Below are 24348 nucleotides of genomic sequence, written 5' to 3' on the forward strand. Positions count from 1 at the left end.
AATCGTAGTAGGTCGTTTTAGCTTTATATTGATCAAGCAGGACCACCATATATTCGTACACCTCGTACGGATCATTGGTGGATCGGCTCTTTGAGCCGATTCACAGGACAACCTGAGAGCCGATCGAGGCTCGTATTTAATGTTTACGTGTATGCCATGCAGGAAACTAAGCGAGGCACATCCATCACCTTCCTGTATTATCCTTACCACATGTTCTCCCTGTATTTAGTGTCGACCTCACAGGTGACGGAAAGCTAGGGTATGGGTTTACATCGGCTGATGAGCTAGAAGAAGTCGACATCGGTCCTGGGGATAAGCCGCGACCAACTTTTATCAGCAAGAAGTTAGATCCACATCTTAGGGGTCAGATGATAGCTCTGTTAAAAGAATACCCAGATTGCTTTGCATGGGATTACACAGAAATGCCTGGGTTAGACAGGAGCATCATTGAACATCGGCTCCCCCTTAAGAAGGGATTTCGGCCGTTCCAACAACGAGCACGTCAGATGAAGGCCGAAATTCTGGAAGAGGTCAAGAAAGAGATCGAGAAGATGTTGGCCACCGGGTTCATCAGGCCATGCAGGTATGCTGAATGGATCTCCAGTATCGTTCCTGTAGAGAAGAAGGACGGCCGATGGCGTGTGGCCATCGATTTCCGAGATCTCAACAGAGCCACTCCAAAAGATGAATATCTGATGCCTGTGGCAGAAACGTTGATCAATGCAGCTGCTGGCCACAAGGTGTTGAGCTTCATGGATGGCAACGCCGGCTATTGATACGTCTCCGACGTATCGATAATTTCTTATGTTCCATGCCACATTATTGATGTTATCTACATGTTTTATGCACACTTTATGTCATATTCATGCATTTTCTGGAACTAACCTATTAACAAGATGCCGAAGTGTCGATTCTTTGTTTTACGCTTTGTTTTTGGTTTCAGAAATCCTAGTAAGGAAATATTCTCGGAATTGGACGAAATCAACGCCCAGGGGCCTATTTTTCCACGAAGCTTCCAGAAGTCCGAAGACGAAACGAAGTGGGGCCACAGGGGAGCCAAACCCTAGGGCGGCGCGGCCCCCCCCTTGGCCGCGCCGCCCTGTCATCTGGGGCCCCTGTGCCCCCTCTTGACTTGTCCTTCCGCCTACTTAAAGCCTCCGTGACGAAACCCCCAGTACCGAGAGCCACGATACGGAAAACCTTCCAGAGACGCCACCAACGCCGATCCCATCTCGGGGGATCCAGGAGATCGCCTCCGGCACCCTGCCGGAGAGGGGATTCATCTCCCGGAGGACTCTACGCCGCCATGGTCGCCTCCGGTGTGATGTGTGAGTAGTCTACCCCTGGACTATGGGTCTATAGCAGTAGCTAGATGGTTGTCTTCTCCCCATTGTGCTATCATTGTTGGATCTTGTGAGCTGCCTAACATGATCAAGATCATCTATCTGTAATTCTATATGTTGCGTTTGTTGGGATCCGATGAATAGAGAATACTTGTTATGTTGATTATCAAAGTTATACCTATGTGTTATTTATGATCTTGCATGCTTTCTGTTACTAGTAGATGCTCTGGCCAAGTAGATGCTTGTAACTCCAAGAGGGAGTATTTATGCTCGATAGTGGGTTCATGCCTGCATTGACACAGGACAGTGTGCAGAAAGTTCTAAGGTTGTGTTGTCTTTGTTGCCACTAGGGATAAAACATTGATGCTATGTCTAAGGATGTAGTTGTTGATTACATTACGCACCATAATTAATGCAATTGTCTGTTGCTTTGCAACTTAATACTGGAGGGGTTCGGATGATAACCTGAAGGTGGACTTTTTAGGCATAGATGCAGTTGGATGGCGGTCTATGTACTTTGTCGTAATGCCCAATTAAATCTCACTATACTCATCATGATATGTATGTGCATGGTCATGCTCTCTTTATTTGTCAATTGCCCAACTGTAATTTGTTCACCCAACATGCTGTTTATCTTATGGGAGAGACACCTCTAGTGAACTGTGGACCCCGGTCCAATTCTCTTTACTGAAATACAATCTACTGCAATACTTGTTTTACTGTTTTCTGCAAACAATCATCTTCCACACAATACGGTTAATCCTTTGTTACAGCAAGCCGGTGAGATTGACAACCTCACTGTTTCGTTGGGGCAAAGTACTTTGGTTGTGTTGTGCAGGTTCCACGTTGGCGCCGGAATCCCTGGTGTTGCGCCGCACTACATCCCGCCGCCATCAACCTTCAACGTGCTTCTTGGCTCCTCCTGGTTCGATAAACCTTGGTTTCTTTCTGAGGGAAAACTTGCTGCTGTGCGCATCATACCTTCCTCTTGGGGTTCCCAACGAACGTGTGAGTTACACGCCATCAAGCACATTTTCTGGCGCCGTTGCCGGGGAGATCAAGACACGCTGCAAGGGGAGTCTCCACTTCTCAATCTCTTTACTTTGTTTTTGTCTTGCTTAGTTTTATTTACTATTTTGTTTGCTGCACTAAATCAAAATACAAAAAAATTAGTTGCTAGTTTTACTTTATTTGCTATCTTGTTTGCTATATCAAAAACACAAAAAAATTAGTTACTTGTTTTACTTTACTTAATATCATGCATGTTTTTATTTCACTAGTTTGGCATAATGGACAAGAATGAGCTTCTATTTCTATTTCCTGATTTAAAACATGGATTGTTTGATGCGAAAATTAAAAAACCTATAGAATCTTATTTGCATGCTGGTAGTAATATTAGTATGAACGCTTTGAACACCATTGTTGATAATAATATAGAAAGTTCTAAGCTTGGGGAAGCTGGTTTTCATGATCTTTTTATTCCCCCAAGCATTGAGGAGAAAATTTACTTTGATGATACTTTACCTCCTATTTATGATAATGATATTGGTCTTTTAGTACTGCCTGTTATGGAGGATAAATTTGATTATGATTACAATATGCCTCCTATATTTGATGATGAGAATAATAATGATAGCTACTTTGTTGAATTTGCTCCCACTACAATTAATAAAATTGATTATGCCTATGTGGAGAGTAATAATTTTATGCATGAGACTCATGATAAGAATGCTTTATGTGATAGTTACATTGTTGAGTTTGCTCATGATGCTACTGAAAATTATTATGAGAGAGGAAAATACGGTTGTAGAAATTTTCATGTTACTAAAACACCTCTCTATGTGCTGAAATTTTTGAAGCTACACTTGTTTTATCTTCCTATGCTTGTTACTTTGCTCTTCATGAACTTGTTTATTTACAAGATTCCTATGCATAGGAAGCATTTTAGACTTAAATGTGTTTTGAATTTGCCTCTTGATGCTCTCTTTTGCTTCAAATACTATTTCTTGCGAGTGCATCATTAAAACTGCTGAGCCCATCTTAATGGCTATAAAGAAAGAAATTCTTGGGAGATAACCCATGTGTTATTTTGCTACAGTACTTTGTTTTTATTTTGTGTCTTGGAAGTTGTTTACTACTGTAGCAACCTCTCCTTATCTTAGTTTTGTGTTTTGTTGTGCCAAGTTAAGCCGTTGATAGAAAAGTAAGTACTAGATTTGGATTACTGCACAGTTCCAGATTTCTTTGCTGTCACGAATCTGGGTCCACCTCCCTGTAGGTAGCTCAGAAAATTAAGCCAATTTACGTGCATGATCCTCAGATATGTATGCAACTTTCATTCAATTTGGGCATTTTCATTTGAGCAAGTCTGGTGCCATTTTAAAATTCGTCAATACGAACTGTTCTGTTTTGACAGATTCTGCCTTTTATTTCGCATTGCCTCTTTTGCTATGTTGGATGAATTTCTTTGATCCACTAATGTCCAGTAGCATTATGTAATGTCCAGAAGTGTTAAGAATGATTGTGTCACCTCTGAATATGTTAATTTTTATTGTGCACTAACCCTCTAATGAGTTGTTTCGAGTTTGGTGTGGAGGAAGTTTTCAAGGATCAAGAGAGGAGTATGATGCAACATGATTAAGGAGAGTGAAAGCTCTAAGCTTGGGGATGCCCCGATGGTTCACCCCTGCATATATCAAGAAGACTCAAGCTTCTAAGCTTGGGGATGCCCAAGGCATCCCCTTCTTCATCGACAACATTATCAGGTTCCTCCCCTGAAACTATATTTTTATTCCATCACATCTTATGTGCTTTGCTTGGAGCGTCGGTTTGTTTTGTTTTTTGTTTTGTTTGAATAAAATGGATCCTAGCATTCACCTTATGGGAGAGAGACACGCTCCGCTGTAGCATATGGACAAGTATGTCCTTGGTTTCTACTCATAGTATTCATGGCGAAGTTTCTCCTTCGTTAAATTGTTATATGGTTGGAATTGGAAAATGATACATGTAGTAATTGCTATAAATGTCTTGGGTAATGTGATACTTGGCAATTGTTGTGCTCATGTTTAAGCTCTTGCATCATATGCTTTGCACCTATTAATGAAGAAATACATAGAGCATGCTAAAATTTGGTTTGCATATTTGGTTTCTCTAAGGTCTAGATAATTTCTAGTATTGAGTTTGAACAACAAGGAAGACAGTGTAGAGTCTTATAATGTTTTCAATATGTCTTTTATGTGAGTTTTGCTGCACCGGTTCATCCTTGTGTTTATTTCAAATAAGCCTTGCTAGCCTAAACCTTGTATCGAGAGGGAATACTTCTCATGCATCCAAAATCCTTGAGCCAACCACTATGCCATTTGTGTCCACCATACCTACCTACTACATGGTATTTTCCGCCATTCCAAAGTAAATTGCTTGAGTGCTACCTTTAAAATTCCATCATCACCTTTTCAATATATAGCTCATGGGACAAATAGCTTAAAAACTATTGTGGTATTGAATATGTAATTATGCACTTTATCTCTTATTAAGTTGCTTGTTGTGCGATAACCATGTTCACTGGGGACGCCATCAACTATTCATTGTTGAATTTCATGTGAGTTGCTATGCATGTCCGTCTTGTCTGAAGTAAGAGAGATCTACCACCTTATGGTTAAGCATGCATAATGTTAGAGAAGAACATTGGGCCGCTAACTAAAGCCATGATCCATGGTGGAAGTTTCAGTTTTGGACATATATCCTCAATCTCAAATGAGAAAATTATTGTTGTTACATGCTTATGCATAAAAGAGGAGTCCATTATCTGTTGTCTATGTTGTCCCGGTATAGATGTCTAAGTTGAAGAATAATCAATAGCGAGAAATCCAATGCGAGCTTTCTCCTTAGACCTTTGTACAGGCGGCATAGAGGTACCCCTTTGTGACACTTGGTAAAAACAATGCATTGTGATGATCCGGTAGTCCAAGCTAATTAGGACAAGGTGCGGGCACTATTAGTACACTATGCATGAGGCTTGCAACTTATAAGATATAATTTACATAATGCATATGCTTTATTACTACCGTTGACAAAATTGTTTCATGTTTTCAAAATCAAAGCTCTAGCACAAATATAGCAATCGATGCTTTTCCTCTATGGAGGACCATTCTTTTATCTTTATTGTTGAGTCAGTTCACCTATTTCTCTCCACCTCAAGAAGCAAACACTTGTGTGAACTGTGCATTGATTCCTACATACTTGCTTATTGCACTTATTATATTACTCTATGTTGACAATATCCATGAGATATACATGTTACAAGTTGAAAGCAACCGCTGAAACTTAATCTTCTTTTGTGTTGCTTCAACACCTTTACTTTGAATTATTGCTTTATGAGTTAACTCTTATGCAAGACTTATTGATGCTTGTCTTGAAGTGCTATTCATGAAAAGTCTTTGCTTTATGATTCACTTGTTTACTCATGTCATATACATTGTTTTGATCGCTGCATTCACTACATATGCTTTACAAATAGTATGATCAAGATTATGATGGCATGTCACTCCAGAAATTATCTGTGTTATCGTTTTACCTGCTCGGGACGAGCAGAACTAAGCAGGGATGCTGATACGTCTCAGTCGTATCGAAAATTAATTTTGTTCCACGCCAAATTATTGATGTTCTCTACCTGTTTTATGCACACTTTATGTCATATTCGTGCATTTTACGGAACTAACCTATTAACAAGATGCCGAAGTGCCGATTGCTGTTTTCTGCTGTTTTTGGTTTCAGAAATCCTAGTAAGGAAATATTCTCGGAATTGGACGAAATCAACGCCCGGGGCCTATTTTTCCACGAAGCTTCCGTAAGTCCGAAGACGAAACGAAGTGGGGCCACGGGGAGCCAAACCCTAGGGCGGCGCGGCCCCCTTGGCCGCGCCGCCCTGTCATCTGGGGCCCCTGTGCCCCCTCTTGACTTGTCCTTCCGCCTACTTAAAGCCTCCGTGACGAAACCCCCAGTACCGAGAGCCACGATACGGAAAACCTTCCAGAGACGCCACCAACGCCGATCCCATCTCGGGGGATCCAGGAGATCGCCTCCGGCACCCTGCCGGAGAGGGGATTCATCTCCCGGAGGACTCTACGCCGCCATGGTCGCCTCCGGTGTGATGTGTGAGTAGTCTACCCCTGGACTATGGGTCCATAGCAGTAGCTAGATGGTTGTCTTCTCCCCATTGTGCTATCATTGTCGGATCTTGTGAGCTGCCTAACATGATCAAGATCATCTATCTATAATTCTATATGTTGCGTTTGTTGGGATCCGATGAATAGAGAATACTTGTTATGTTGATTATCAAAGTTATACCTATGTGTTATTTATGATCTTGCATGCTTTCCGTTACTAGTAGATGCTCTGGCCAAGTAGATGCTTGTAACTCCAAGAGGGAGTATTTATGCTCGATAGTGGGTTCATGCCTGCATTGACACCTGGGACAGTGACAGAAAGTTCTAAGGTTGTGTTGTGCTGTTGCCACTAGGGATAAAACATTGATGCTATGTCTAAGGATGTAGTTGTTGATTACATTACGCACCATACTTAATGCAATTGTCTATTGCTTTGCAACTTAATACTGGAGGGGGTTCGGATGATAACCTGAAGGTGGACCTTTTAGGCATAGATGCAGTTGGATGGCGGTCTATGTACTTTGTCGTAATGCCCAATTAAATCTCACTATACTCATCATGATATGTATGTGCATGGTCATGCTCTCTTTATTTGTCAATTGCCCAACTGTAATTTGTTCACCCAACATGCTGTTTATCTTATGGGAGAGACACCTCTAGTGAACTGTGGACCCCGGTCCAATTCTCTTTACTGAAATACAATCTACTGCAATACTTGTTTCTTGTTTTCTGCAAACAATCATCTTCCACACAATACGGTTAATCCTTTGTTACAGCAAGCCGGTGAGATTGACAACCTCACTGTTTCGTTGGGGCAAAGTACTTTGGTTGTGTTGTGCAGGTTCCACGTTGGCGCCGGAATCCCTGGTGTTGCGCCGCACTACATCCCGCCGCCATCAACCTTCAACGTGCTTCTTGGCTCCTCCTGGTTCGATGAACCTTGGTTTCTTTCTGAGGGAAAACTTGCTGTTGTGCGCATCATACCTTCCTCTTGGGGTTCCCAACGAACGTGTGAGTTACACGCCATCAGCTATAACCAAATCTTCATGGCTCCAGAAGATATACACAAGACCGCATTCAGAGTACCAGGGGCAGTAGGCTTGTTTGAATATGTAGTCATGACCTTTGGGTTGAAGAATGCTGGTGCAACGTACCAAAGAGCCATGAATTATATATTTCACGATCTGATTGGCAAGTTGGTGGAAATCTACATCGATGACGTGGTAGTCAAATCTGTCTCCATGGAGGGACACTTGGATGATTTGCGACGCATCCTAGACCAAACTCGGAAGTTCGGACTGAGAATGAATCCAAAGAAGTGTGCTTTTGGTGTGAAGGCCGGTCAGTTCCTAGGTTTTCTGGTTCATGAACGGGGAATTGAGATCGGCCTGAAAAGTCAAGAGGCAGTGCGTACCATGCAGCCGCCCACCACAAAGAAGGAGCTCCAACGTCTTATCGGCAAGATCAACTTTGTCCGACGATTCATCTCTAACCTGTCAGGACGAATCGAGCCGTTCATAGCGCTGATGAAAATTAAATCTGATGACGAGTTTCACTGGGGGGCAGAACAACAGCAGGCGTTTGATGAGATTAAGCGGTATCTGACAACGCCGCCTGTGCTAGTTCCGCCCCAACAAGACAGGCCGTTCTATATCTACTTATCAGTAGCTGACACATCCATCGCTTCGGTGGTGGTGTAACTCTATGAGGGTGTTGAAAAGGTCGTTTTCTACCTCAGCAGAAGGATGTTGGACGCGGAGACAAGGTATCCTGAGGTCGAGAAGCTTTGCCTTTGCCTGTTCTTCACCTACACCAAGCTTCATCACATCCTTTTGACGGCAGAGATCATCGTCATATGCAAGTCAGACGTTGTCAAGCACATGCTGTCGGCCCCTGTTTTGAAAGGCCGACTTGGTACATGGATGTTTGCGTTGTCGGAGTTCGATCTTCGGTATCAGCCTGCGAAAGCAGTCAAGGGACAAGCGTTGGCCGATCTTATAGCTGAACGGATTAATACTAATATAGCAGCACTATCTGTACGTGCATGGGCTATGTTCTTCGATGGATCGGCTTGTGACGATGGTTGTGGCATCGGCATTCTGCTCGTGTCGCCTCGGGGGGCAACATATTCTTTCGCCATCAGGCTATCTACCCCTTGCACCAACAATGTTGCTGAGTATGAGGCAGTGCGCAAGGGAATGGAGTTGCTTTTGGAAGCCGGGGCAGAGGCAGTGGAGCTTTTTGGAGACTCGAAGTTGGTGATCTCCCAACTCACGGACGAATACAAGTGCGAGAGTGAGTCACTTTTTCCATATTGGATGGAATGTCGTGAGCTGATGACACATTTTCGGTACATCAATTTCAATTGGGTCCCAAGGTCTCAGAATACCGACGCCAATGATCTCGCACAGATGGCGTCGGGATACAAGGACGTACCAGACGGGTCAGAAGTTCAGGTGCAGTTCCTGGAACAGGATGATTGGAGAGCCGATATCTTCAATTATTTGAAGGATTCGGCTCGGGGGGCACCTAAACGGATAAGATACAAGGCTATGAAATATGTCCTTATAGGAGATGACATGTTCTACAGGACGTTGGAAGGGTTACTACTCAAATGCCTGGGACCAACTGAGTCTAATCGGCTCTTACATGAGGTGCATGAAGGCGCCTGTGGAACTCACCAATCGGCTCATAAGATGAAGTGGTTAATTAGGCAATCGGGGTTTTATTGGCCAACCATGCTTGAGGACTGCTTCAAGTACTACAAGGGATGCCAAGCGTGTCAGATGTTCGGAAAAATTCAGATGGTACCCGCATCAGCGATGAACCCCATCATCAAACCTTGGCCATTTCGAGGTTGGGGCATGGATATGATCGGCAAAATCCATCCTCCGTCGAGCAAAAACCACGAGTGGATTCTGGCCATTACAGATTATTTCACCAAATGGGTGGAGGCCGTTCCCATGAAGAAGGTAAAATCGGAAGATGTTATCCAATTTGTCAAAGAACATGTCATTCATAGGTTCGGGATTCCCCAAACCATCACGACCGATGGAGGTTCGGTTTTTGTCTCTAAAGAATTCAGAAAGTTCTGCGATGACATGGGTATTAAGCTAATCCGATCATCTCCATACTATGCTCAAGCCAACGGGCAAGCCGAAGCATCCAATCAAAGCCTGATCAAGCTGATTAAGAGGAAGATTGACGAGAACCCTAGGGTGTGGCATGAGACGTTGTCAGAAGCTTTGTGGGCCTATCGCATGTCATGCCATGGAGCTATAAAGACTTCGCCGTACCAGCTTGTCTATGGGCAGGAGGCCGTATTACCTTGGGAAATTACGGCTGGATCGAGACGTGTCACGTTTCAGAATGACCTGACACCTGAAGAGTATGCAACCCTGATGAGTGACACTATTGAGGATGCAACGGAACTCAGACTTTGGTCGTTGGAGAAGATTAAAGACAACAAAGCCAGGGTAGCTCGGGCATACAATAAGAAGGTGAGACCAAAGGAGTTTCAAGTTGGTGATCTAGTATGGGAAGCCGTGTTGCCACTAGGAACCAGGGATAAAGCATAAGGCAAATGGTCTCCTAATTGGCACGGTCCTTACAAAGTCATCCAGGTTCTGAAGGGCAATGCCTACATGCTTGAACAGTTGGATGGTGTGAAGTTCCCAGTGGCCGTCAATGGCCAACATCTCAAGAAGTATTTCCCAAGCATGTGGGATGATGGACAGTGAGATATGGGGGCCGATTTTAAATCGGCCGGTAAAAAATGAATGTGTGTGTGTACACATAAATCACAGCCGATGCACAGACATCGACTTGAGAAAATATGCGAAAGACAACAGTATGCTAGTACAGCCGATGCACGGACATCGACTTCAGAATAATAAAAGCCGATGCATTGTTATCGACTCTAGAGGAACAAGCTCAATTGAGCAGGTTAACAGATCGGATTCAGATCAGAGATCATGATATGTGAGATAAATCTCCTAGTGGATTTACTGAGGAGTTGAATCTGTGCAGTTAAGGTTGGAGGATGGTTTGGACATGGGCTGGACCTGTTTGACCGTGTGAATAGGCAACTAGTGCAAGCCGATGCCCTGCCATCGGCTCTCTGTACAGCGACTTCGTTCGACAATCGGAAAAGTTGACAAGAAAGCAAAATTAATGGGGAAATACTTCTTCATTGATAATGGGATTTCTTACAAAGAAAGAGCCGATTGTTCGAGGAAGGAAGAACAAAAGAAAGGTCTATTGACCAATCTACTACTACTAGGCCTATACTAGTAGATCGTAGTCTACGGGCCGTCGCTGCCCTCGTCGTCGTCCTCGGAGCTCTCGTCGGCACTGCTGCCGGCGGGCTCCTCGTCGCTGCTCCCGTAGCCCTCTACGGGAGCTTCATCCTCCTCGTCGTCGTCGCTGTCGTCGTCATCCCACCAGGTGCGGAGGCGTTTCGCCGGCGGGTAACCCTCAAGGGAGTCGTCGTCGTCGTCTTCCTCCTCTTCTTCCTCAGAAGAGGTGTAACCGTCCCAGGAGAACGAGTCGTCCTCGCTCTCCGACTCCAGCTCCCCATCAGCAAGGAACTGGAGGTCTTCATCTCTGCTGATCAAAGACTTGTCGTCCTCGGACCAGACGGAGGAGGCGTGGTCCTCCTGATCCCACTCCTCCGGGGCGCGTATGTCCTCCGGCGTCGGCTCGCGTGAGGAGGAAGACCGGTAGGAAAGACCGGAGGAGGAAGAGTCCATGGTGGGAGAAGGTTTTTCGAGTGCTACAGAGGAATAGAGGATGAGGAGGGGATAGAGAAGCGAATTGCTCAATGCGGTTAAATAAAAAGGATACGGTGGAGATTCAATGCCACAGCAGTTTCCGAGGAAGTGGTGCCCAAAGAAAAAAAATTTGCCAGGTCACGCGGAGAAGCGGAGGAGGCAAGGCATCATGATGATGGATACTGCGACGGTTCTGCTCTGCCACGACATGACCCGACGAAGGAAAAGCAGAATGATTTTGGAATTGTTATTTCCAAAACCAGGGGGCATGTGTTATCACCAGAATTTGACCGGATCAGAGGTGGGCCGCGATTGGAGATGGGCTTGAAGAATATACATGGAAGGAATACATGAATCGGCCTTATATGCAAAGTTTGGGCTAGTTTCCCGTGTATCTGTAATATAGTAGGATACGTGTCGAGTAGATAGAGTTTGGCTCGTGCCCGGTTGGGATTATTCCCACGTTAGAAAGTCTACGGACTATAAATATGTATCTAGGGTTTATGAAATAAACAACAATCACGTTCACCACAAACCAATCTAGGCGCATCGCCAACTCCCTTGTCTCGAGGGTTTCTTCTGGGTAAGCATCATGCTGCCTAGATCGCATCTTGCGATCTAGGCAGTACACATTTATTCGCTGTTCATGCGTTGCTCGTGCTGAAGCCTTGTTGATGGCGAGCAACGTAGTTATCTTAGATGTGTTAGGGTTAGCATTGTTCATCGTATCATATGCTGTCATCGTGCAACCCTTAGACGTCTAGCCGCCCTTACACCTATCTTAGGTGTAAGGGCGGCACCCCGCTTGGTCATTATTTAGTAGATCCGATCCGTTATGATTGCTCCTTGTTCTTCGAGGATTAGTTTAATATCTGCATAGTTAGGCCTTACAAACGGGTTGAAGGATCCAGTGGCGCGTAGGGTGTAGTTTGCTAGCCCTAGACAGGATGTTCCGGGGATCAACTTCGTGTTGGTTTTTAGGCCTTGTCTAGGGTCGGTTTACGATCACCGTGCGTGGCCGCCAGGCTCAATCACGAGTAGGATGTTCCGATTATGTGGTGAAAACCCTAAATCGTAGTAGGTCGTTTTAGCTTTATATTGATCAAGCAGGACCACCATATATTCGTACACCTCGTACGGATCATGGGTGGATCGGCTCTTTGAGCCGATTCACAGGACAACCTGAGAGCCGATCGAGGCTCGTATTTAATGTTTACGTGTATGCCATGCAGGAAACTAAGCGAGGCACATCCATCACCTTTCTGACCAGGTATAGGTCAGGTGGCACGCCCTTGCACCAGCATCGGACGTGCGTGCCGAGTCTTTGCGGGCCGTCGCTCGGAGGGACCAGGGCCAGCCGCAGTCCTGGGAGCCTCCCGGCTCTACTGTGTTGCCCGTCGCTGCTCGCCGGTGGGTTTCTGACCGCAACAGTCTGATATCAAGTGAGATTCAATTCTGAGGAAACTGAAATGTTTGAACCTACGAGGGGTCTCCGGCAGGGGGATCCACTTTCTCCCTATTTGTTCCTGTTATGTGCAGAAGGCTTGTCGAGTTTGCTGTTGTTTGAAGAAGAAGTTGGTGGCATCGATGGGGTAAGGGTGTGCAGAAATGCACCGTCAGTATCACACCTTCTATTTGCTGATGATTCCTTAATCCTCATGAAAGCGGATATGATTAATGCAACTTCCCTACAACAAGTTCTTGACACATATTGTGCAAATTCAGGTCAACTAGTGAGCGTATCGAAGTCGAGCATTTTTTTCTCACCAAATACTAATGTGATTGCGAGGGTTGAAATATGTGAAACCTTGCACATAGACACAGAAGCGTTGTCGGATAAGTATTTGGGGCTGCCTGCGATAGTCGGAGCAGACAGGAGCGACTGCTTCCTTCATTTTGTTGAGAGGATCATTGAAAAGATAAATGGTTGGAAAGAAAAATTACTATCAATTGGTGGTAAAGAAATCTTGCTAAAGGCAGTTGCGCAAGCTATCCCGGTGTTTGCTATGTCAGTTTTCCAGATCCCTAAAGGGGTATGTAAGAGAATGATGGACGCCATCTCAAAGTTCTGGTGGGGAGATGATGACAATAGTAATAAAATGCATTGGTTAGCTTGGTGGAAATTGTGTTACCCGAAGAATGAGGGTGGTATGGGTTTTAGAGATTTTCAATCTTTCAATTTGGCGATGCTTGCGAAGCAAATATGGAGATTAATTGATGAGCCTGAGTCTTTCTGTGCTTGAATCCTTCGAGCAAAATATTATCTAGACGGGGACATTTTGAAGGCTGGTCCTAAAGCGGGATGTTCTTTTACCTGGCGTAGTTTAACCGCAGCCATACTGACTTTCAAAAGGGGATACATTTGGAGAGTGGGGACTGGTGAAAAAATTGACATATGGTCTGATAGATGGATTCCATCTAGCCCCGACGGCAAGGTGACAACTCGTCGAGGTGCCTCGATTTTCACTAAAGTTATTGATCTGATTAGTCCTATAACAGCTCAATGGGATGAACAAATTCTGAGTGATCTTTTTAATGCGGTGGATGTTCAAAGGATCTTGCAAATTCCCCTAAATAATCAAGGGTTTGATGACTTCATAGCCTGGAAGGAAACTAGCCATGGGCGATATACAGTAAAGTCAGGATACTATTTGCAATGGAAACACCACTTTGGGCCTAATGCAGGTCAATTTTCATTGCCGGGAATTTCAGCTCAAAATCCCGTCTGGCGGATTCTTTGGAAGTTAAAAATACTAAGCAAAATTAAAATCTTTATTTGGCGTGCACTGCATGGAATCATCCCTCTAAAGTGTATTCTGGCTAATCGCCATATAGGTGACTCTGCTGCCTGTCCTATCTGCCATGTTCATGCAGAGGATGTTAGGCATCTTCTATTCACTTGCCCGGCAGCGAAAGAAATGTGGCATATTTTGGAGCTTCAGCAGTGGATCGATGATACTAGTCTGAATGAGCTCTCTGGTTCCGTAATTCTTGAGCATATTATTCGGTCGCCAGAAACTACATTGCCAGGTTTTGAATCGGTAAATCTGAAGGAGGTAGTCTTAACAGCGTGCTGGTACTTATATATGGTGGTTGCGACGCCGGCGGTCCAGAGATGAACCAGTGCCTCCGATCTCTAAATGCAGATTTTCGATCATGTCTATAGTTTCTAACTCAGCGGCAATGAAGATCAATCGTAGGCCGTCAGCGGCTAGATGGATCAAACCCAACTCAAGAGAGGTAAAGTTGAATGTAGATGCCTCTTTTACCCATGATTTACATGCAGGGGCTTTGGGGGCGGTGTTACGTGACTTTGAAGGAAAAAATTTGGCGGGACGGATGGTGTATCTTTCACACGTCGGATCAAGTCAAATGGCGGAGGCCTTGGCGATGAAAGAAGGTTTGGCGTTGGCAAACGAAATGGGAGTCTCAAACCTGATAGCTGAATCCGATTCTCTGGAGACGGTCGAGGCTTGTTCGGGGGATCAACAATGGCACAATGAGTCTGCTGCTATTTTTGCTGATTGCGTGGATCTGGTGGCTTCAATTGGTAATGTGTCATTTGCTCAATGCCCTCGGGAAGCAAATATGGTGGCACATAATTTAGCTAGGGAGTGTTTTTCTGCTATGTCTACTTGTAACTGGGTCGATGATCCACCTAGCTTCATTCTTGAATCCCTTGTAAACGATGTAACCATTTTGTGACCCACGTACAAGCAGCAAGTTCCAGACGCACACTTTTCCTTCCAGGGTACCGAAGGGGACTGGAAGGTTTTTAATGAGGCGGCTTGCTGACTTAATATAATTATGTTTCAAAAAAAACCACATGATCATTGATCAACATGGACGCAGATATAGCCTGTATTTAGTTGAGGTGTAGTTGCACATAGTGTGTAACTGAGACACAATTATAGCTCATATGCAGTTGAGATGTAGTTGCACACAGTGTGCGAATACGGCACAGTTACAACCCGAATGCAACTGAGTCTCAGTTGCACATGATATGCAACTTGGTCGCGGTTGTGCAAGTTCTTGGTTTAACGATGCCTTGGACTCGGCTCGGTTCCATGTTTATATAGGGCCAACATCGACAGAGATTTACAGGGTTTGTTACAAGAGATAGAGAGAGGGAAACCGCACAAGATCTTCATCAACAGACCTTGGCGTGAACACTAAGAAAGGAACAACTTAGCCTTTATCTTAACTAACTATTCTATCTCTAACACCCCTCCTCGATCACAACCTTTTCTAAGGTTGAGATTGTATTTGAAAGCTTCAAACTGCCGTGTTGGTAGAGCCTTTGTAAATCCATCTGCCACCTGATCTTGAGAAGGGATGAATCTGATCTCAAGCAATTTCTTTGCTACTCTCTCCCTTACAAAATGAAAATCTATTTCTATATGCTTTGTTCTTGCATGGAAAATAGGATTGGCTGAGAGATATGTTGTTCCCATGTTGTCACACCATAAACATGAGACTTTCTCTCTCTAAACATCAAGTTCCTTCAATAATGATTCTAACCAAATGACCTCTGCGGTAGCATTTGCTAATACTTTATATTCAGCCTCAGTACTTGATCTTGAGACTATTGCCTGTTTTCTAGCACTCCAAGAAATTAGATTAGGTCCAAAAAATACTGCAAATCCTCCAGTTGATCTTCTATCATCAACACAGCCTGCTCAATCAGCATCTGAAAAAGCACTTACTAATGTAGAGAAGGATCTCTTGAAACTTAACCCACGACTCACATTTCCTTTGATATACCTGAGTATTCTTTTTACTGCAGTCCAATGAACAGCAGTAGGTGAGTGTAAATACTGGCATACCTTATTTACTGAAAAGGCAATGTCTTGCCATGTAAGAGTTAAGTATTGAAGAGCACCAACAATGCTCTTGTATCTTGTACTATCATCTGGACCAAGTGGATCTCCCTCCATAGCTGATAATTTTTATGAGGATGACAAGGGCGTTGGTGCTGTTTTGGAGTCCTTCATACCAACTCTAGTCAATAAATCCATAGCATATTTTTCTTGAGTTAAAGTTATACCATCTCTTAATTTTTTAACTTCAATTCCCAAGAAGTAATGCAGATCACCTAAGTCTTTTAGTGCAAAGGCTTTCCTCAAATCTTGAAGCAATGCAGAAATAGCTTTGGTTGATGAACTAGTAACAATTATATCATCAACATATACTAGCACAAAAATGGTGATAGCTGACTTATTGTAAATAAACAATGAAGTATCACCTTTGGAAGGTGAAAAATCAAGTTCTTGGAGTCTTGAGCTCAACTTTGCAAATCATGCTCTAGGTGCTTGCTTGAGTCCATATAGAGATTTATCCAATTTGCACACATGATAAGGTGCATGTGGATCTTCATAACCAGGTGGCTATCTCATGTATACTTCTTCTTCCAGAACACCATGGAGAAACGCCTTCTTCACATCTAGTTGCCTTAAGCTCCAACCTTTTGAAACTGAAATAGCCAGAACAAGTCTTATAGTAGCAGCTTTAACAACTGGACCAAAAGTGTCCTCATAATCTATGCCATAGCGTTGTTTAAAACCTTTTGCTACTAGCCTAGCTTTATACCTATCAATGGTTATATCAGCTTTTCTTTTAATTCTATACACCCATTTGCAATCTATTAAATTTATTCCCTTTTTATATGGAACTAAGTGCCAAGTTTTATTTTCAACTAAGGCCTTATACTCATCATTCATAGCATGCTTCCAATCAGGATTTTCTAATGCCATTTGCAAGCTTTCAGGTTCATTAGAGGAGGTGGAAAGAACATACCGAACCGTTCCATCGGTGTAGGTTTTGGGCCTTCTGTTTCCTGTTGTAGATCTGGTGCGGTACACGGGTACCACAGATGAGCCTGGCGCAGAGGATCCCGGTGCTGTAGCCGGATCATGTGCTACGGATGTCCCCTGGCGACGTCGAGCAGCCTCGTCGCTGCATGAGGATAGGCGCCCGCTCGCGGGAGCCGATTCAATTGGCCCACCTAGCCTGGTGGTCCTCCACCTGGTCGGGAGCCCACAAGCAGGTGCACCAGCAGGAGGCCCACGCGCTGATGTCGGTTGGCCTGTCTCGCTGGAAGTGGCAGCAGGAGAGCTGCCCGCCTGACGTGGGCATTACCCTTCGGGTAACTAATGTTGCACTACCTCTTGCGGCCCAACCAGGGGGCCATGAAGGCACTCGATGGCCAGGTGGGCCGCTACGTCGGTTCCAAAGAAGAATTCTTGAAGAACAAGACAAGGAGACGAAGAATACAAGGAAAGTTTAGACCTAGGACTCTTTGTAACCTAGTCATACCCGGACAGATCTCTCGAGACCTGGCTCCCAATATAAGGGCCAAGAGAGGGGCTGCCGAGGACACACGCAATCTTAGCAATCATAGCCACCGCAAGTCTAGAACTAGGTCCCTGCAGAACTTAGTCTCTCGACGAGATCATAGTCGAAACCTTCGGCACCCCATTGTAACCCAATATTTTCATAATCAAGATCAGACAGGCAGGACGTAAGGGTTTTACCTCATCGAGGGCCCCGAACCTGGGTAAATCTCTCTCCCCGCTTGTTTGATAACCGATGTCTCGTGTCAGCCTACAGGATTTCATCTACCCTAAGCCCCAAACGGAGGGCATTGCCGAGGAGTACCCTCGACAATTGGCGCCGTCTGTGGGAACCCTGTTGGCACAAGATCTGTCATCGGCAGATTCGGCCATGTCGTCGGCAGCTTCATCAACACCATCGGCATCACCACCGGCCCCTTCATCGCCAAGCTCGGGGAATTCGATTCGATTCGGTTCCTTCGAGTTTACCCCGCACAGTGACTCGTCCCGTCTGACCTTTTCGGATCTGCAAGGAAGTTTGAGCATGACGTTTGGAAGTGTTCGTTGCAACATCAACACGGAAGGGGTCCTTCGGCTGCCCGACCCGTTCGTCCCCAGATCAGCAAGGAAACCGTCTCCATCGGCTGCAGGATCGATCATGTCGTCATCAATCGATCTATCTGCTGGTTTAACAGACTTGACGAATTCGTCTTCACCATCAACCCCTAGGTCGATGACCTCGTACTACTGCTTGAACTGCGACACCAGGCACGGATTGGGATCAAGCGATACACCATTCATCTGCAGCGCTAGATATTCGTCGGGAGAGGAAAGTATCGACAGCGCCGTCAGGATGACCACCTGGAGGATGGCGCGTCACCAAGTCTATGCTACCCTCAACGCAGGAAATGCGGGGAATGGAGGAGAAGAAGGAGATCGCACCCCCCGCTCCGGCAGACGACGTAACTCTGAAAATAGCTCCAGTAACAACAACAGTGATTATACCATCGCGGAGGAAGAGTGGGTAGCAGCTCGGGCGGCTGTAATCAACAACACACCGCTTCCTGCTGGAACTTCGGTTAGAACCCTCAATGCTTATCGTTCTATTTTGGAGAAAAATCGGGAGCGACTATCGAACAAACAGGCCACCCTCGAACGGCGTTTACTAGCAGCAGATCAATCTAGTGAACGACGAAGGGTCTCACGAGGAAGTGCGTCTCGAAGCAGCCAAGGTGCAGGGAAACACCGATCAAGACTGTCTCGACTTTCGGAAGACGATGCTAGAAAAATAACGTCAAATCTATCCAAGTCTTTCATGACCACGGACACTTCGGGTATGTTGAGGCCGAAGACCGTCGAGGGAGCAACCGCCAACCTTGCGGCATACCTAATCAACCAACAACCAGCACCCGAAGGTCCTATGGCCCAAGCCCATTGGGGCGCCCTGGAATGCCTCGCGATCCTAGGAGATAACCTAGTCCCACGGAAAGAAAAATCCATGCTTCAAGCTAGCGGTTCAAAGCACCGGTCGAGGGATGCTCGAGATGAAACCACTCATAGTAGAATCGACAGAGCTAGGCGACGGTGAGCAGCAAGGGAAGAATACGACAGTGATGATTCCGAAGAAAGCTAGGAGTACGACGGCGAGATGAGGGGAGCTGATTGCTTAAGTTATAAGATCCGCGAGACAATGCCGCCCAAAAGGTTCAAACCTACTCCTACTGATGCCGCTAAGTATGACGGGCAAGAGGAGCCGAGGTCTTGGATAGATGATTATCTGCAGACCGTAATCTTGCACAAGGGAAACCAAATAGCGGTGATGCAGTGCTTGCAGCTCTACCTGAAGGACTCAGCACGAGCCTGGTTGAGAGGCCTGCCGAAGGGATCCATTAAATCATGGGACGATCTGGTAGATGCTTTTGTCAAAAAATTCCAGTCAACGTATAAAAGGCCTGTTGGAATCGATGAATTACGTCATTGTCAGCATAAGCCGAGGGAGTCGATGCGCACATACATCGAAAGGTTCACCAAACTCCTGAACGATGCCGAAGATGTCTCTGTCGACAGAGCAATCGACGCCTTCAGCGATGGTATTCGACGCGAAACTTACATAGAGGAGCTTGGGCGTAAGAAGCCGAAAACCATAACCAAGTTAATGGAAATCACCAATAGTTGGGCTGATGGCGAGGATAACATACGAAGGCCTCGTCCACGCAGTGACGATGAAGACGACGACCAGCCGAGGCATGACTCTGGTGGCCGAAGAGATCGCCGCAAGAAAAGGAAGGATCGTGGATACGATGACACTAACATGGTAGCCGCAGGATACTCTGATCGTCGAGATGATCGGTACGATGACAGAGGAGACGATCGACAGGACAACAATCGCAGTAACTCTGGGAACCATGGCAACTGCCACATATGGCCTTCAAGGATCCCCGAGCTACCTTTTGCTGAACAGATAAATGCCCCTTGTTACCTACATGCGTACATCGATCCTAAGGATGACAAGAAGAAGTCGAGTCATTTGCTCAGGGATTGTCGACAGTTCATTGAGATGCAAAAGTTTATCCAGCAGCAGCAGCAGCCGAATCCACCACCACCACCGCCACCACCTCAGCACCAAGTTCAGCAGGTACAACCTCGCAATTCTAACGAGTCTTTCCCTCCACCACGTGGAAAGATGAGCATGATTCACAGAACTGGTGTTTCGAGAAGGGAAATGAAGAAGCTCACCCAAGAAATCAACCTGGCAGAAAGTATCGTGGCCAATATTCCAGAATACATCGACTGGTCGTCTCAGAGCATTCTGTTCAGCAGAGCGGACCACCCGATGACAATCCCAAAGCCAGGACATGCTGCCTTAGTAGTTGAAGCGCAAATCGGAGGATTTAATATGAGCAAGGTCTTCATGGACGGTGGAAGTGGATTAAATCTGATATTCCTGAACACAACTAAAAATATGGGAATTACGATGAGGATGTTGGAAGAAACGGATACTTGCTTCCACGGGATCCTCCCCACTTTACCGGCATACTCTCTTGGCAAAGTTTACTTGAATGTTGTCTTTGGGAAACCCGATAACTTCAGGAAGGAAAAGATCAAGTTCGAGGTAGTAAATTGGGAATCACAGTACCATGCTATACTCGGGAGACCAGCTTATGCCAAGTTCATGGTTGTGCCACATTATGCGTACCTCAAGCTCAAGATGCCTGAGAACAATGGAACAAATATCACAGTCTATGGAAGTTTTTCACGCTCAGATAATTGTGATCGCGAGTTTTAGAGGATTGCTGCCAAGTTTGGAATAAAACAAGAATCTTTCAACTTCCCTTCCAAATCGTTAGCACCTGACGATAAGGAAGACGAGCACATCAAGAAATTAAAGAAGAAGCCGGATGATCTCGTTCCAAAAGCTTTGGCAGTTAAACCTTCGGCTGCTGATAGCAAGGCCACCGTAGAAGACAGCAAAGCTCTAACGCTTGCTGCAAGTACTCCTGATGAAATCAACGACACCTCCAAAGCCACCGGCACATTAGACAAGATCGAAGATAAGAAGAACCCCCCTCTTGTTTAAGAGGATGGGTATCATTATATACGTTTAGTTTTTTCTCTTTCAATAGGGATCTTTTAGCCCCTTAGTTTTTGCTTAATTTATTAATAAAGACTCAAGTTTCGTTTGTCTGAAGTATTGCAGTAATTTGGGACACCCGAACAAGTTTATCAAGACCTCTTTTCGTATACTATAGCGAACATTGGTTTACTTGAAAATGTACCCAAGATTGCACTCTAAAAAGCCTCTGAAAATACGAGTGCTACGATGCAAACTTGATGGGAATATTGCTTTTATCCTTTGCTATAAAACCCTCAAGAATACGAGAGTGCTGCAGATAGCAAGGATCATGAAACACATACAAAACGACCCATGACCGGTACTTTAAACTACAGAAGTACTAAAGAGCGACGGAGTCATCGGCAGATCTAGTTCCATCGATTTGTTCGGGAGCTACTGTCAAGTCATACATCTGTTGAAAGCAAAGTTGCACATACAACAGGTTTCGCAAAACCTGCAACATGAGCTGATCACTCAAAGAATTTGCCGCCGATAAACTTACATATACATCATAATACAGATGTACAACGAGTAATTAAGATTTACTCTATTAATAAAAATTGCCAACGGCACTTACAAACAATCAAAAGTAAAAGGGAAATACATATATACAACTCCCATCGGGTCAATGCATACGAATATTCGGATGCAACAAGTGTTTATATTACTGGAGCATAATTTTTTTTTCAGGACTCCCCTTCTAGAACCTTTTCACCTACCTTTGAACTCTGTTCCAGCCTGTCGGCTACAATGGTAGAAGGAATATGAGCCTTTTCAAAAATATGGCCTACATCACCATCAACATTTGCGACGACCATCAGATCTATGGCTGGGTGTTTCGACAGAAGAAGAGCGAAAGCAGATTGAGCTCCAGCAACAAGTTGTGCACGACAGCACGAACCAACCTTCGGATCTTCCTGACGTTACCAAATTTAGACATTAAAGCCAGCAACGTAGGAGGAACCTCATTTAGGGGGAACATAAGCTTCCACATTAATATCAAGACAGTATGGCACTTGGTGAAAAATCGGTGCACTTGTTGCACCCGATCCTGAAATTTCACGATGACAGAAGCTTTTAATTGATTCCTCCAGAAGACCTCCTCCAAAGATGCAAGATGGGTCAAGGCATTTACGCGTTCATGAATACGCTTGTTCTCTTCCGATAAGTTCAGAGCTATGACTGTAGGAAGTAATCAAGCGAATCAAATCAAGGGATCATCCTTATTCCAGAAGTTAAAGAACAGGAAGTTAGAATACTTACAATTCAACCTTTCTGTGGCTTTGTGCAGTTCAGCAAGGGCATATCGTTCCGCCTTGGCGGCCAGTTCGCTCTTCTTCCTTATAATAGCGGCCAAGGCATAAATACCACGCATATCCTTCTCCATCTGGGAGATCAGAGCTTTCATGCGTTGGAGGCGGTCACTTTTAGAAGAGGCATCCGAAGAACCTTCAGTAAAGGAGGGTACAGGAAATACCTGCAAAGTTATGCCATTAAGAACACAATGGAGTATATGAGCTCATCATTGGAATTCACTCCCATCGGGAGCATGCAATTAAAAGTATTACAGCAAAAGAGTATTGGCAACATGCGGAATTCGTTACAATCAAAAGGTCTTATGACAGGAAATTGTTTCAAAACAAGCAAGATTACAATTCAACAAAAAAGAAGTCAAGGAGCTTGGGTCTGATTTGACAAGCTTGGGCCAGTAGATGATTTGTTTGTCGAAACCAGTTCAAGAAGCTGCCGAGCACACTTGAGCGCTGAAGTTTTATGAACACTTAAGTCAATAAGTCACCCATCTTGTTCCTTTGGCAGCTCCTTGGTCATTTGTTCAATATTGGCTTTGAAGCCATGACCCATCATAAGCTGAAAAGCTAGGAGAGCTCCATAGGTGCGTGAAGTGCGTTTGAGTACCTCGACAACTTCCTTCGTGTCGACAGCAAAGGCATCTGTTAGTTGTTCCAGAGTTTTGTTCTGGTCGACCTTGGGAAAAATCGTCGAGTGCATCCTCGCCATGACTCCTTTATTCTTCTGGAGAAGGGCTTGAATAAGTTTGTGAGATTCAAGGGTCAACGACAAAGCATTGGCAGAAGAATTATCCGGAAGCTTGTCTAAGGCACCAGCAGGGATATCGGCAGCTTCTGCAAAGAACGAAAAGGAAGATTTTGTTAAGCCACAATTGAGTCAATAAAGGGGGAATCGAAAATAAGTCAACGAAAATTACTGAGCAAGGCCAACAGATTGGCGAAGAAGATCATCCTTCTCATTCATTTGAGCTTCGACAGCAAGCTTCGAAGTTTCTTCGTCCTTTAGCTTGTTCTTCAGCTTCTCAAGTTCCCCCTTCAAAGAATCGGCATTTTGGCGGGCTTCGGCAACCATTTTAACTGCGCCTTCAAGCTTTGAAGAAGTAGACTCGACTTCTTTTTGTAGTCGAGCTTTATCAGCTTCAAGAGAAGTAAATTGAGAGGCGAAGACCTCCAGGGAAGAAATAACCGCTCGAAAGTCCTAGAAAAATGAGAAGAGATGACTATCAACATGCAATGAAATCCTTTTCGGAAAGTTTATAATCCGATGAAGACCCACTTGGGGGCTGCTAGAGTCAAATAATATTATCAAAGTAGAAAGGGCTTACAGGTTTTTTAGGAGGAGAAACTATAGCCGCGGCAGTCGAAGGAATCTCCTTCCCTTTGGAGAGGGAAGAAGCTGTTGATACTTGAGCTGCTGGGGCTGTAGCAGGAGCCGAAGCCTCCGAGGATGCCGGAGCTGGCTTGTTGGAGCTCGTCTTGGTCTTCTTTGGTGGAGGTTCTATGAAGCACTCATCACTACAAATATGCGAATTAGACAAAGTGGAAGTTGAATACAGATGAACTCTATCAAAATCAAACTTTGGAGTAAGAAGTGAGGACTTACAGATCAAAAAGATCATCTTCATCGGCAAAGCCGCCGGACGATCTCTTTGAGGGTAGCACGTCGACCTTCTCCGCAACTGCATCAACAAAGGCAGCGCGATCAACATCGTCATCATGGATCGACTCCGCCGTATCACTTGTGTCATCAGCGAGGGACTTAGGATCTATGGAAAAAGCTTCAGGATTCATCGGGTCATTGTCTATCTTCTGG

The sequence above is a fragment of the Lolium perenne genome, chromosome 4, assembly GCF_019359855.2.
Source record: "Lolium perenne isolate Kyuss_39 chromosome 4, Kyuss_2.0, whole genome shotgun sequence".
Classification (NCBI taxonomy): Eukaryota; Viridiplantae; Streptophyta; class Magnoliopsida; order Poales; family Poaceae; genus Lolium; species Lolium perenne.